Below are 14,998 nucleotides of genomic sequence, written 5' to 3' on the forward strand. Positions count from 1 at the left end.
GGCTTTTTAGAGGTTGGTTTTTACTCTTTATTTAGATGTTTTCTAGAGCCACGTTTCAGTCGGGAGGATTCTCCAAAGCGCCGTACGCAAATTGAAAATGACAGCATAAAGCCATAACATAACAATAAAAAACGGCAGACAAAGGGAGAAATTAAAACCAGAGAACAGACACTATTCATAAAAACAGCTCACCATAAATGCTTTGCCTAAAGGGAACAGGCTCCTTTGCCTGCCTTAAAGGGACAAGCTCCCAATTTCTGTAGTACTGCAGTGGAGTGGGGGGGGGAGCTGGTTCCAGAGTTTTAGGGGCCACCACCAGAAAAGCTTCAGTATTAGGCTGGTGCAGCCTAGGTTGTGTGACGCACCACGAGATTCTCAGTGACGAGCTGGGAGCAAAAAAACGTATATGGAAGAAGTGCTGCCTCAGATCCTGGGCTTTAAAAGTAAGCATCAGCGCGTTAAATTTAGCCTGGAAAATAAATGCCATCCATTGGAACTCATACCAGATAGGTATGTGTTTTATCCCCCACTCCAATATCAAAGGGGCATGTTATAAATAAAATTTTATTAAAGTTTCTAGCACTTGCACTTTAAAGCGTTGTCAATGGGGAAGTGAATATATAATCCAGTCTGGGATAAAATGAATAAAATAATCTGGGTTTAAGTGTTTTTAATAATAATTTAAAAAAAACAGCCACCTGAACCGTTTAACATGGGCTGTTTTGAAATCTGAAAGCTGTTCAGTGTGTAACCCAGTACTTCACATACCCTTAGTCACTGACCTAATTTTCTTTGACACATTCTTATTTCCAATATTATTTTCCCCAAATGCAAAATAGGTGCTATTCTCCAGAGATCCAAGACTGTCCTTATTTAACTTCCTTCCATGCTCAAGAGAAACACAGACTTGAAAGTTGGTGAAGATGCTATCTTGCCTTTATAAATGGCTAGTGGCAAATAGCAATTATATACTAAATCTTGTGAGCTTCCTATAATTACAGTTTCATTTATCATACAGGCAGAAGTTCAGTGAAATAACTTTAAAACATTTTTCAAAATAGAAGGGCAGTGTTCTAAATGGCAGCTTTGAAAAAAGCCCAAAAGATAAAATGTTGATCAATGACCTGTTACCATAGTTTAAAGTTGAACAATATGGTTCTGCGCTGTACTGTGAGATGTAGCCCTTTAATTTTGAACGCTCAATGGAAATAACTAAGCAGAAGAGTTCTTCAGGATGAATAAGATCTATAGAAAGGGGAAAAAATCTCCAGGAGTACTTAATTAAAAGGTCAAGTATTTTGTCCTTCTATTGATTGATTTCAACTGTTAGAGTACAGGGTGTTTTCCCATTTTGTGAAAGTCATCATGAAGAAGCGGAGAATAAACCATTATTCCATCAAGGAAAGAGACCTGTCCTTTTCATAAACCTATTAAAATATAAATGCACTAGAGATGACAATCATTAAAATAAATTTCGGGCTGGTACTGCGCACACCTGCTGAACACCCACCAAGAAAACACTCTTGTGTGATCTTGCTACTCAAACCTCTTGTGATGAGTTGCACCATGATGCCACTCGAATGGACTTATTTATACATTACCAAAATACATCCACAACAACATCCAGAAAGCAGTCATACTCAAAACATGTTCAATAGTCAGGAAATTCCTGAATCAGTAAAAGACAGCATGACTTGGCAAAGCCCATCATGTCCGTCTAGAAAAAACGCTAGGAGTGAGAAGAGAGAGATTGCTAACCATAGTATTGCAGTAACAGCACTGCAATCTGTTTTCTCCTGGGAGCCCTCTGCCAAACTAGGACAGGACAGCGTGGGGCTTTGAATTGGACTTGGAAGCAAACTGGGTTCGCACATCGTTTGATAGTACTGACTCACAGCTAAATGAGGGAACCAAGCCCACTGTAAAGGCTTGCACTGTAAGATAAAGGGCTGGATCATGTCGGATGAAGCAAGATCTTGCCCAGTGAGTCAAGGTAAGTTCCCCAAAGGCAAAGCAAGGTCTGTCAGGACCCTGGACAGATCCCTAGCTGAAACAGAAGAGGTAGTCCAAGTGTTTTCCTATGGGGTTCTGTCGGGAAAGGCTTATTTGCCCGTACAAATCATCGCTTTACGTTGTGTATCTTGTCACTTGACGATTTCATGCGTAAACTGGTCTAATGCAATCCCTCTGTTGCAGTAAGTGATATCGGACAGGTAATGTCAAACGCTGCAATCGACTTCTGCAAATCTCTCTTCATGCATTTGTGCTGCTGCTGCCCGTCAGTGTTGACAATACTGGGCTAGGCGGGCTATAACAGGCTGACTCTATAAGACAGCCTCCTATGGGGAATGTACAGAGCGGATTGAGCCAAGTCCATAGTCTTGAATTCTTGCCAGAATTAAGTCAATTTCAACTAAGGCAAGGAGTTAACAAATTGAACTTAATCTGTCACGTTGGACTCCTTCCACGGACAGGAGAACATTTCGATCCAGATGTCGTGGACTCCTTTTCTGTCCAAAACACGCTCATTAAATAATTCCCCGCTGAGTTCCTCTTCTGATCTGACCTGCAATAGCTGGAAACTTATTCAAAATTGGCTTTTAGAGGCAAGCAAGTTGTGGAAAGTCTCTCAAATCCTGAAGATCAGACTTGTCTTGTTTTGGTTTTTTTACACCTCCTAGCCAGCAAGAGGGAAGTTGTAAAGAACAGATCTAATTAAGAAGTCCACACTGGCAATAGAACATAAACTCTTTCCTGGATCTCTTGACATGAGCAATTAGAGGCAAAATTATTCCAACCAATAGGTACAGCATAACCAATGGATCCTGACAGGTTCAGTTGCCTTTGGCAGCTACATAGTAGGGCTGTGTTCCGCTTCTCTTTGGGTCGGAGAAGCAGAAGCAGATCGGGGTGCTTCACCTCCCCCTTAAGACGGAGGTGAAGAGGATCAGGGGGAAAGTGGAGTGTCATGGAGCGGATCAAGATGAAGGTGGATCCTTCGCCTCAATCCAGAGCTCCAAAAAAAAGGTAAGGGGGCCTTACCTGGTACTGCCACCGCCCGTGCGACGGCAGCAGAGCCAGGTAAGGGGAAGGGGGGTCTTACCTGGTCTGTCGCGGCCTGTCGTTGGCTTCACTTGAGCTCGCAGCTCAACCTGGAAGTGTAGGCCCCAAGCAGGCTGAAATGAAGCTGGCGACGGGCCACGATGGACCAGGTAAGTGGTGTGCATGAGGGGGGTTTACCTGGCCCTGCCGCCACCGCCCGTGTGGCGATGGCGGCAGAGCCAGGTAAGGGGGGAGGGGGGTCTTACCTGGTCCGTCGTGGCCCATCGCTGGCTTCACTTGAGCTCATGGCTCAACCCGGAAGTGTAGGCCCCAAGCGGTTGAGCAGCGGGCTGAAGTGAAGCTGGCGACGGACCAGGTAAGTGGTGTGCGTGAGGGGGGTTTACCTGGCCCTGCCGCCACCGCCCGTGCGGTGATGGCGGCAGAGCCAGGTAAGTCTATGGGTGGGGGGGAAACGGAGCTCCGTAACGAAGCGGACCAGGCCACAGGCGGATTGTGGCAGAGCAGATTGGCCAGATCCGGAAGCTGCGGATCGGGCCACGAAGAGGATCGGGGGGGGGGGGGTGTTTCTATGCACAGCCCTACTACATAGTGCTTTCTTAAACTCTTTCCCATGAATGTGACTCAGGCTGTGTGTTTTTTACACCCTCGCAGTAAATTCTTAGCAAAACAAGATGGAATATTAGCTCCAGGATAATATAACATTAGTTTCATTTTCACACACTGTTCCTCTTTATGGAGGCTTCCTTGTGTATTCAACATGCTCCCTGGGGTTCTTTCTTCTTTTCTTTCCCCACCGCATCTACTAAATGCACTGCTTTGAACATCGTGAAAGGTATATTTAATGGCATTTATTTCTTTAGATAAGCTCCTGTTTAGGGGGGAAATGGTGCCTGTGATTCTTCTACACCCCTCCCCAAATCCATAGACATTTAACTACAATGCACTTGACTGTCCCCATAATAGCTTTAGTGAAACAAGATGTTTTGTTTGTAACATTTGAGAAATGATTTCCTAAGAAAAAAGAATTGAGGGGAAAGTGCTTAAGGAATGCGTTCTGTTAGAGAAAGGAAACGTACCCAGACTTTTGGAGTTCTCTCTTCATGGGTGTAATCAAAGCCGCTGTAATAGAGCAAAAGCTGCATGTGGAGTAAAACCCATCCGCAATCTTGCCTCGTCCGCTTCTGCCTTTGTCTCACAGATGGAACGGCGCCCTGGCTAAACAGCAGGCGTCACCCGCTTGACCTCCAGAAAGCATCTCTCTGTGATGAGACTTTGCTCTGAGTCTGAAACTATTTTTCTGCTCAAAAGTCCCTCCCCCACACACACACAAAAAGAAAGGGGCAGATCTTCCACTCTTCGGTTTTTGGTTTTGCCAAGATACAAACCCAGCGAGGGCGGGATCCGGACTCAAAGTTGCAGGTCCCACCATCCCGCATCCAGTCTCCATCGATAGTCAACAACTGAGGGACAATCTATGCAACAACGTCGGCTAAAATTTGGCAACGAAGGCCGCTCCGGCTTCTTTCCTGGCCCTGCCTCCGTTTTGTGTAAAAATGCACAAACTGGCCAATCTCACACACAGAGAGAGCTGGTTCAGCCCTGCATGATGGTCACTTCTGAGAACTTGTGTGTGTGACTGCCACAACGCAGCCTCTGAACTACAGGCCTGGCCGCGGACACTCCCTGCTCAAGCTAAGCCCCACCACTTGAGCCTGAGGAGAGGGACAACCACCGCCTTTCTCCAAACTATGCGGAGAAAGGGGTTAAATTGGAAGGATTTCAGTAACAAATTAAAGCGCTGTGAATTATATGTACTGAGGTGAATTATTGTCAGAGTGGGTGTTAAATGTAAATAACTGCAGATGATAAATGCCAAACGGACACGTGGGTGTGTGTTTTTGTGTGTGTGTGTGTGTGTTTTGTGGTAGTTAAACTGATTAAATTTTTATTTTAAAAGTTCACAAGCTTTGTTTCATAATAAAACATTTCAAAAAACCTTTTGAAAACCTCTCATCCAATCCTTTCACTCTTCTCATACACGCTTTCCTTTCACACATTCACTCCTGAACTTCCTTTATTACCGTATTTCTTCGATTGTAAGACGCCATCGATTATAAGACGCACACTAATTTCAGTACCACCAACAGGAAAAAAAAACCCTAAGACATGCCTGCGATTCTAAGACGCACCCCGTTTTTAAAGATGTTTATATGGGGAAAAAAGTGTGTCTTAGAATTGAAGAAATACGGTATCCGTATTGATTAATATAGACCAACTGACTATCTGCACACCACCCTCAAAAGACACCACTCTCTACACTGAACCTCAAATTCTCCAGAACCCAGGTACTCTACACACAGAGAGACCACAATCTTCTCAGTCATTCCCTTATATATCACTCTTCCCCCTCCCAAGACATTCTAACTCCGCCCACTCAGGCCAACATTCAAAGCGCCACAGACTTCCCCATTTCAGACATACATTGGGGAACTGACTTGTAGGGTGTAACGCCACAGTGACCACCAGCATATCTTCCATAGACTTGTTATTTGTGAACCGCCCAGAGAGCTTTGGCTATTGGGTGGTATAAAAATGTAATAAATTAATAAATAAATAAATTATTCTGTGGCCACTGTGATCCTCAGGGAGCAGTGTTAATGCTTTAGGACTGTCTCCTAAATACACTGTCCTCATTGGTATGTTTTCAATGTCTACAAACGATAGGGCTCCCCCGCACATACCATGATATGTGCCTCCTGTTTTTCGGTAGTCCTGTTTGGGCCATTGTTACTCAGCACCTGAGTTCACTATCTGATCCTGCATGCCAAAGCTGAAGAGGTAGGAAGAGACTTGATACAAAGGTGCCTTTTTCCAGGGCATCTCCATGTCGTTGCATGCGACTGATACTTCCACTTAAAGTGTTGCCCCTGAGCAAAGAGTGTAGAGCTCAAGAACCGCTTGGATTACCTCGCAACTTTGTGTGAACTGGTCTGGATTTCATTTCCTTGAGATAAATGCTCCACAGTGGTTTCTGAACAGTTAATAACCTGGGCAGTGTGTATTCCGATCACACACCAGATGCAGAACTCTGCTTCCTGAATATTCCTACTTATTCTTTTTTTTTTTTTTTTAAACAAGTTTCTAGTCCCTATTATGAAAATAGGCTTGAAAGGTGTGTGAGCCATGGCTGCTGAAATGACAAAACCCAGATGGGTGGCTGGATCGTATTTCCAGCAACCACGGCTTCAGCACTGCGCACAATTACATGTTTCTCCTTAATTTAGTTGTGGAATTCCACAATTCTGGATGGGAAATTGTCCTCCTCCTTCTTAAGAGACCAGTTTGCCCAGCACGGTGAACATTCAATCAGCATGAATGGTAAGTATGGGGAATGGAGACCAAAGACGTTCCCGCAACGACTTTTTCGGCACTGGGGAACGGTGTGTCACGTATCTCGCCATCCACTCGTAAGTCAGCGTCCATCAAAGTGGCGTCACTAATCCATCCCGACACTGACGAGGACGTCTCATACTTGTCAAGGAGCTCTCTGGCAGCTGTTGGTGACAGATCTTCATTTGGGCTGGCATTGATCATAATTTCCTATCAGTTGTCATGCTTAACTCCATCGCTGAATGCAACAGATTTTGCTCTCTGCCAATTATCCTGTGGCTCTCGGTTTTCTCCGCCGCTGTGTGAAGCATCCCCCGGGGCTTGAATGCTGTTCTCCCACTCAGTTCATAAAGAAGTCAACACACAGTCATCCATTTAGCATTCTGCGCGCTTGCTGTTTGTGCAGGAAGATCACTGGGAGGGATTAAATGGGCTGAGAAGATGATGTTATGTGACGCTGACATCGCTACTCACGTTCCACCACCCCTACTTATCTCAGTCCACTTCAGATCTTGTTTCTTTTCTCATCATAGTTGTGTCCTTAAGTCAGACTTTAAAATAATAAAAGAGGAGGCGTGTCTGTCTGTCAGCGCCGTACCGCCAAGGCTGTGAACACTGACACTTGGTAGGCATGTGAAGTAGAACTTCCTGAGACCCTCTGACTCACTGGTTGAAGACCAGCCGTGAGCTCATCAATTTTCCAGTCCCGTCCCGCCGTACACACTTGATGTCAGAGATCCATTTTACCAAGCTGCAACCTGAGCGTTCTTATGATTCCATCCCAATTCTTATTTATTTAGGACATTTCTAATCCACCCGATAGCAAATGTTCTCCGGCCGGTTTACAAACAATTCAAAGACAAAAACGCCGTAGAACTGTTTAAAAATATACGATGCGAAACAAACTATTTACAGCTTGCAGAAGAATACGGTAGTGTAAGGCTTATTACTCAAGATCTACCAGACTGGGTGAACAAGTGTGCTTTCAAGAAGCGTTTCAAAGATGCTACATTTTTATTTTATTTATTTATTTATTTATTTATTGCATTTCTATACCGCCCAATAGCCGGAGCTCTCTGGGCAGTTCACACAAATTAAAACCGTTCGAAGTACAAAACAACAGTCTAAAACCATCATATAAAATACAATATAAAAGCTCAACCAGATCAAAACAGCAGCAATGCAAAACTGCAAATTGAAAACACCAAGTTAAAATTTATTTATAGACTGTTAAAATGCCGGGAGAATAAAAAGGTCTTCACCTGGCGTCTAAAGGCATATAATGTAGGGGCCAGGTGAACCTCCTTAGGGAGCTCATTCTACAGCTGGGGTGCCACAGCAGAGAAGACCCTGCTCCTGGTAGCCACCTGCCTCACTTCCTTTGGCAGGGGCTCACAGAGAAGGACCCCTGAGGATGACCTTAGGGTCCGGGCAGGTACATATGGGAGGAGGCGTTCCTTCAGATAGCCTGGCCCCAAGCCGTTTAGGGCTTTGAATGTTAATACCAGCACTTTGTCTCCCATAGAGGGTTTTTCAAAGTATAGGGGCCACTACAAGAAGGCCACTGTTGGGGTATTGCATGGCTGTGTTCCTCCTGTTGATGTTAAAGGCCACCTGAGTGTGTATAGGGGCAGGCAGTCTGAGCCATTAGCTTACATCCCATATAAGACATCAACACATTTCTGATTCATTGGAATGAGAATCACATAATTTTGCTGCACTTGTGGAATGGCTTTAAGCCATTATTAGACATGAGGGCCTTGTGGGCATCTGTAATTTTGAAAAGAGACAAAATCTGAATGGGAGGTCTTATTGATCTCTTTTATAGTGAGTGAAGCCCATGGTGTCATCCATGCCCTTCTGAATTCCCCAGAAAGAAGCATCATAGCCGAACATTATGTTCCCTTCCAAAGAATGAGCAGATTGCAAAAGTGAATTATGAGTAACACATTCCATTAAATGTTTCTCTTTAATTCTGTCAACAGCAAAACAACAAAGGAAAAAAATCCTTTAAAAGATACTGGCCTCACATGTTACAGAACAGGTGTTATATCTAGCACCATTTTATATATATATATATATATATATATATATATATATATATATATATATAAAAAATCAATGTCAAGCAATGGAATTGTTCCAGCGTGTCTACAATCCATGTAGAATCAAGTGGGAAGGAAATCATATAGATATTAAAATGGTTCATTTGTAACGTAACCACCACTTCACGTTTTCTGCTTGCCTAAAGAGAGTTATTCTTCACCGTAAAATATCGTTTTGTTGTTTTGTGTGACTGCCGCTAATGGAAAATAATAGCGAGTGTGAAACACAGATGAAAACAGCAGAGCTTCAGTGAAGGCAAAAACAATGTATCACTTTCTTTTTACGGTGCTTGAGAAGGCAACCGTGGCAAAGTCTTTGAGGGTAAATAAGAACAGAAAGGAATTGCTTCCTTACAGACAGCTGTAAATTTCCACATGAAAGCCAGTTATGAAAATCTGAATCAGTCCTTTCATGTAGCAAAGGATGCCACGTACAAAGAGATTCCAGCTTCAAGCCATGAAAAGTTTAGAAATGAGAAATGACGGATGTATCTTTAAGATGCCTGTGATTCTCTCTGTGGCCCATAAATGTGGTATTATAAGCTAAACAAAGCCGGCTGATGCCTGCAAGCCCTGTCCCCATGCTATTGGCTGAACGTCTGGTGATGTCACGGAATGTTCAGAAACAGGAAAATTTATTTATTTATTTATTTATCTATTACATTTATATACTGCCCCGTAGCCGAAGCTCTCTGGGCAGTTTACAAAAGTTTAAAACAGTAAACATTTAAAAAGTATACAAAATTTAAATACCATCTGAAACATAAAAACAACAGTATAAAAACAACAGTATCCATTTAAAAACAACAGTTAAAAACAATCTTTCTCCCATATACACAGAGCGCTAGACCTGCAGTGTGAAATGGGACAGCCCAGGAAAATATCTATCCCGTGATTTTGCTGCAAATTTAGGTTGATTGTAAACCCTAAGAGGGTCTGTGGAATTATTTCCAGATCTGTGATTTGAAATTGCTGGAAAACCCATCAAAAGGCTACTAATGTTACATGAAAACAGAACCATTACTTGTGAGTTGTGCTCTGTCATGAAACCTCCCTGTTTGAGGACTGAGAAATATGTTTTGTTCCCATAAAGAGAGAGAGAGAGAGAGAGAGTGTGTGTGTGTGTGTATAGGGTGGCTAAGTGCCCTCTTTCTCAGAGGACAGTCCTCTGTTTGAAGGGCTGTCCAGAATAAAGATCAAGAACTGTCAGAAGGAAGAGGTGGGCTTTGAAGTTACCTATCAACAATACCTGGACAGCAGAACACTTCACCTGTTCACAGTCTTCCCCACTATGGTGAGCTGTATTGTTTTTCTACTGAAATTAAAATAACTGTTTCTAAATTTGCAGGTGGACATGTATATTTGCATATGCAAATTCATACCAATCAGTGGCCTCTTTTGTTGATGCTTGTCCTCTTTTTTGTTGATGCAGGTCCTCTTTTTTGTTGATGCAGGTCCTCTTTTTTGTCAATTCCCACCCTTTTTTCCTCTTTCCGCCACCTGCTTTTCTCCCTCCCTTTTCCTTCCCATGCAGCAGGTTGCCAAGGAAGGGACAAAACACCCTTGCCAGAAGTGTGAACTGATGCATGGGGCGTGGGGAGCTTTTCTAAATTAACCCGAGGGCCGCACGTGGCCCAGGATACATTCAGTCAGGTTGCCCACCCGTGTAATTCAAATGCACGATCAGCTACTCTTGGTTATGTGGGGGGGAAGCACTCCATAGCACCAGATAACAATTTTTCGATCTTGCAGCTGTAATGTTAACCTTGCTGTCTGGAAAAGGAAATTATTTGGCAGACGGCAAAATCTGAAGCGTGTCTTTTTGCAGATTCTCCAATGCTCTGGGCCCGTTTCTTTCTTTATTTTGCCCTCCAGCATCTTGATGATCAGAGGCTTGAGCTGACTGATTGGGTTAATTTAGGGCTTTTTTTTTTTTGCTTTTGTGGGAGTTCAGGCAGGGGGGTGGAAGGAGAGAAGTGGCTAGGAAAGAGACATTTGTCTTAAGGAACTGGAGGAAGAGATGGCATACAACGACGATCCTTACAGTTTAATAAAGGGCCTTAAAACGAAATGCAGATGGGTTTCTGGCTATGCTTCCTATCACCCCCCCCTTTTTTTTTTAATAAAGCGTTTGCCCAAGGCATAAAAACAGGAAGCGACTAGAGTGAGTGATTTAGCAGGGAAAGTTAATTTATTTATTTATTTATTTATTACATTTTTATACCGCCCAATAGCCGAAGCTCTCTGGGTGGTTCACAAAAATTAAAACCACAAAAAAACACCCAACAGGTTAAAAACACAATTACGAAATACAGTATAAAAAGCGCAACCAGGATAAAACCGCACAGCAAAATTGATATAAGATTAAAATACAGAGTTAAAACAGTAAAATTTAAATTTAAGTTAAAATTAAGGGTTAAAATACTGAGTGAATAAAAAGGTCTTCAGCTGGCGACGAAAGCAGTACAGTGTAGGCGCCAAGCGAACCTCTCTGGGGAGCTCGTTCCACAGCCGGGGTGCCACAGCAGAGAAAGCCCCCCTCCTAGTAGCCACCTGCCTCACTTCCTTTGGCAGGGGCTCACGGAGAAGGGCCCCTGTAGATGATCTTAAGGTCCGGGCAGGTACATATGGGAGGAGTTAACAGGAAGGGGACGCCTGTCCTTGGTGCGTAGGAAGCAGCCTTAAGCTGTGACACACCCTTCATCCATCTAACCCCATGTTGTCTACATTGGCTGAAAGTAGCCAGGGCTGGCGCCAACGGTAGGCACAGTTGGGCCCCTGCCAGGGGCCCATACCCAAGTGGGGGCCCAACAACGACAGCTCCTCTTCACCGTTGCAACCTGCTCGTTTCACCTGCCTCTTGCTCAGGCCCAGACAAGGGGAGATGTCAGAAGGAGATGCAGGAGATGCCAGGGATTACTTGCTCCCCGGCTCTCTGCCTGTCTACATGTGCAGGGTGTGCAACCAGCAATTTTTTAAAAGACAAATATTTATTGAATACTCGGTCATCACGGACATTATTTTTATTCCTTTGTTGATTAAACACTGTAGACATTGAAGCCCTGCTCTGCGTTCAGCTTGCCCGACTGTGGGAAAGCTGTTGCAGGATGGGGCGAGATGTTCCTCAAGGCCCAGCGATGATGCTGTCTTGGAGGCAGCGGTTCTTTGGCAAGGCGTTGGAGCAGCCAGAGGGCCATTCCTGCTGTGTCTGGATCCCTACTCAATGGCCCCCTCAATTTGGCACTTGTTTCTTGAGACATTAGGGTGTGCCTGGGCACACCCCTTGTGCATGCCTATGCCTGTCTAACAAGTGGCAGCAAAACTGTTCTCCCAACCTTGGAAAGCAGCAAGCACGGTTCTTTACGTGGTGGCTGTGAGGCAGAGAAGACAGAGCTCCTATTCCTGGCTGCGAGGACAGAGCACCGTCTCCAACCTCGCAGCCAGAATCCGAAGCATCCTATGGCCCCTCAGACGCTGTCTGGGAGCCATGGGATCGCTCCCTAAACAAGAGAGCGGGATATATCAGGAAGCTAACTAAATATTCACCTTATCCAAAAGTGTTCGCTGTTGTTGTCGCATGCTCCAAGTTGTGTGTATGTGGGTGTGTTTTCTTTAATCCTAACACAGCCTCCAACCTCGGGGCACAGGCGAGCTGATTATCCTCAATTTGTAGCAATTTAATTTTGTGAAGGACGCAGGCACCATTACTCATGTCGCCGGCATAAGCATCGCAGCGAATGAACGCCGTCGCTTTTCTGCGATAGCAAACCGTTTGAGCTCTTGTCACGGCCGTTTCAGCCGGTGACTCCTTTAACAGTTCCCTCCACGCACACGTCTTGCATTTTAAGCCCTGCTGGATCACACCAAGGGCCCATCTAGTCCAGCACTCTGTTCACACAGTGGCCAACCAGCTGTCGACCAGGGACCCGCATGCAAGACACAATGCAACAGCACCCTCCTGCCCATGTTCCTCAGCAACTGGTGTACCTAGGCTTACTGTATATCAGCCTTCTACCTTCCTTCCTTCCTTCCCCCTTCTGTGACATTTGGACGGCTCATCCCATCACTGCTGGGGGCAAGATTATCACCACCACTGCATTCCAATATTACAACCCACTTTATACACATTATATCCTGGGGGTGGGTGGGTTTCGAGTTGATGCTGGACTGCAACTTCCATATCTCTAGCCAGCACAGCCAATGGTGAGGAATCATGGGAGTTGCAGTCCAATATTTACAGAGCCACAAGCTGCCCACCTCTGCATTATATAGACATATTTCTTATCATCCCCCAAATCACTGAAATTTGGAGAAGGTGGGGGGAGGGGAGAGGGGAGAGAAAAGCAAACCGTCCCCCCTTATTCCCGTAAGAGCTCCAAAAGTTTTCTGCCAGTTTCTGAGTTGTTCGCTCTTTTGTGGTCATTCTTTTAGAAAGACCAAGAGCAATATTGCTCTTCAGCTTTACCTGGAAGATGAGAAATAAATCACCGGCAGCAAAATCTCTCTCTCTCTCTATCTCTCTCTCTATCTCTATCTCTATCTCTTAATGGGGCTTTGCTATCCATTCCTTTAAAAAGCAAGCAAGCCGAACGTTTTACCCCACAATGGAGGCAGTTGTGGCATTTGCTGAGGTGAGGGATGAAGTGCCTCTGCAGCTAATTCCTATCCATATGTAATATTAATAACCACTTAGTTGACCCTTAAATCTGTCGAAATGGGCCCTGTCATAAACCGAAGCTGCCCACACATAGAGCCATTAGGATTTAGCAAAAAGGTTGGCTTCCTTTAAGAGCCACCCACTCCTGGAATTGCTTGGAGGCACCTCTTAAAGCTACTCCGAAAATAAAATAAGTGCATGTATTTGCACAAGCAAGGAACATTTTGAAGGCTCCATCTCAAGCATCCCCCCTTACCCCCCCCCCGGGTTTGGTCAAGACACGAACGAGGCCCTGACTCCGTTCAAGAAATGCAGCTGTTTCTAAAACTTTACTTTGTGAAGGTGATCGGTCTAACGGGAGGATGCTAATACTGGTTACCAGCTAGTATATGATTTCCTGTTTCCTGGGCCGGCCCTACTGTTAGGCAGAGCGAGGGGGGCACTTCTTGCTGCTGGTTTTGGGTGTTGTGAAGGGGCTACAAATTGTTAGTGATTTAATTTGTTGTTGTTGTTGCCATAGAGGGAGAGAGGCATCCGTATCTTGACTTTGGAGGAGCGCACAATTTACTGCTTTGCCTCAGGCGGCAAAATATCTTGGGCTGGCCGTGCTTGTTTACTGAAGACAGGTGTTTTCTAACACTTTCCCCCACCATTTTGGACTTCAACTCTCAATGTTCTGGAATGCTGGGGATTGTAGTCCAAGACATTGGGAGGACACCAGGTTAGGGGAGGCTGCTCTGTAAGTTTCAGGTAACCGCAGGTAACAGAACAGTGTTGTTGTTTTTTCAAACTTTCTAGCTTCGGGAAAGACTGGCCACCTGGAAAAGACAACTGGGATGATGGAAAAGAGATCCAGGCCCTTCTCTGTGTGACAACCTTTCAAGTCCTTGAAGACTGTTCATAGAATCATAGAATAGCAGAGCCGGAAGGGGCCTACAAGGCCACCGAGTCCAACCCCCCTGCTCAATGCAGGAATCCACCCTAAAGCATCCCTGACAGATGGTTGTCCAGCTGCCTCTTGAAGGCCTCTAGTGTGGGAGAGCCCCCAACCTCCCTAGGTAACTGATTCCATTGTCGTACTGCTCTAACAGTCAGGAAGTTTTTCCTGATGTCCGGCCGGAATCTGGCTTCCTTTAACTTGAGCCCGTTATTCCATGTCCTGCACTCTGGGAGGATCGAGAAGAGATCCTGGCCCTCCTCTGTGTGACAACCTTTCAAGTATTTGAATAGTGCTACCATGTCTCCCTTCAGTCTTCTCTTATGAAGGCTAAACATGCCCAGTTCTTTCAGTCTCTCCTCATTGGGCTTTGTTTCCAGACCCCTGATCATCCTCGTCGCCCTCCTCTGAACCCCCTCCAGCTTGCCTGCATCCTTCTTGAAACGTGGTGCCCAGAACTCTGAGTTGAGTGCCGAAACAAGGGAGAGTAGGCTAAGGGGAGATGAAGACATTTTCAAAAAATACAAGGGAACATCCCTTCGAAAGAGCCTCTTTGCCCTCGGGGGAGCACCATTTTCTCCCAGTTAAGAGGGAAGTAAGTGCTTCAGCGCAGAGCTGTGAATTAGGGTGGATAATTTCCAACCGCCTTGGAGTCAAGGAGATCCTTTGCTTCTTGAGTGACATTTGGCCTCCAAAGGACTCGAGATGAGAAATAGAATTCCTGTCGGAGGCACACGCGCACACACACACACACACACATCCTCAGTCTCCGCATGCCCAGGGATTGCTTCAGACGCATCATTGCAAATTGCCTGGCAGGTTAACTCAAAACAGTCAGAGGACGCT

At 45.0% G+C, this 14,998-nt stretch overlaps 1 protein-coding gene across 1 annotated transcript in view; it reads left to right on the top strand.

The window, feature by feature from the left end:
• The window catches only part of PUS1 (pseudouridine synthase 1), a 364,184-nt gene that overhangs the window by 50,647 nt on the left and 298,539 nt on the right, over nucleotides 1-14,998 (top strand). The gene's annotated exons all lie outside the window — the stretch shown is intronic.

This window comes from Elgaria multicarinata, chromosome 18 (assembly GCF_023053635.1).
Source record: "Elgaria multicarinata webbii isolate HBS135686 ecotype San Diego chromosome 18, rElgMul1.1.pri, whole genome shotgun sequence".
Taxonomy (NCBI): Eukaryota; Metazoa; Chordata; class Lepidosauria; order Squamata; family Anguidae; genus Elgaria; species Elgaria multicarinata.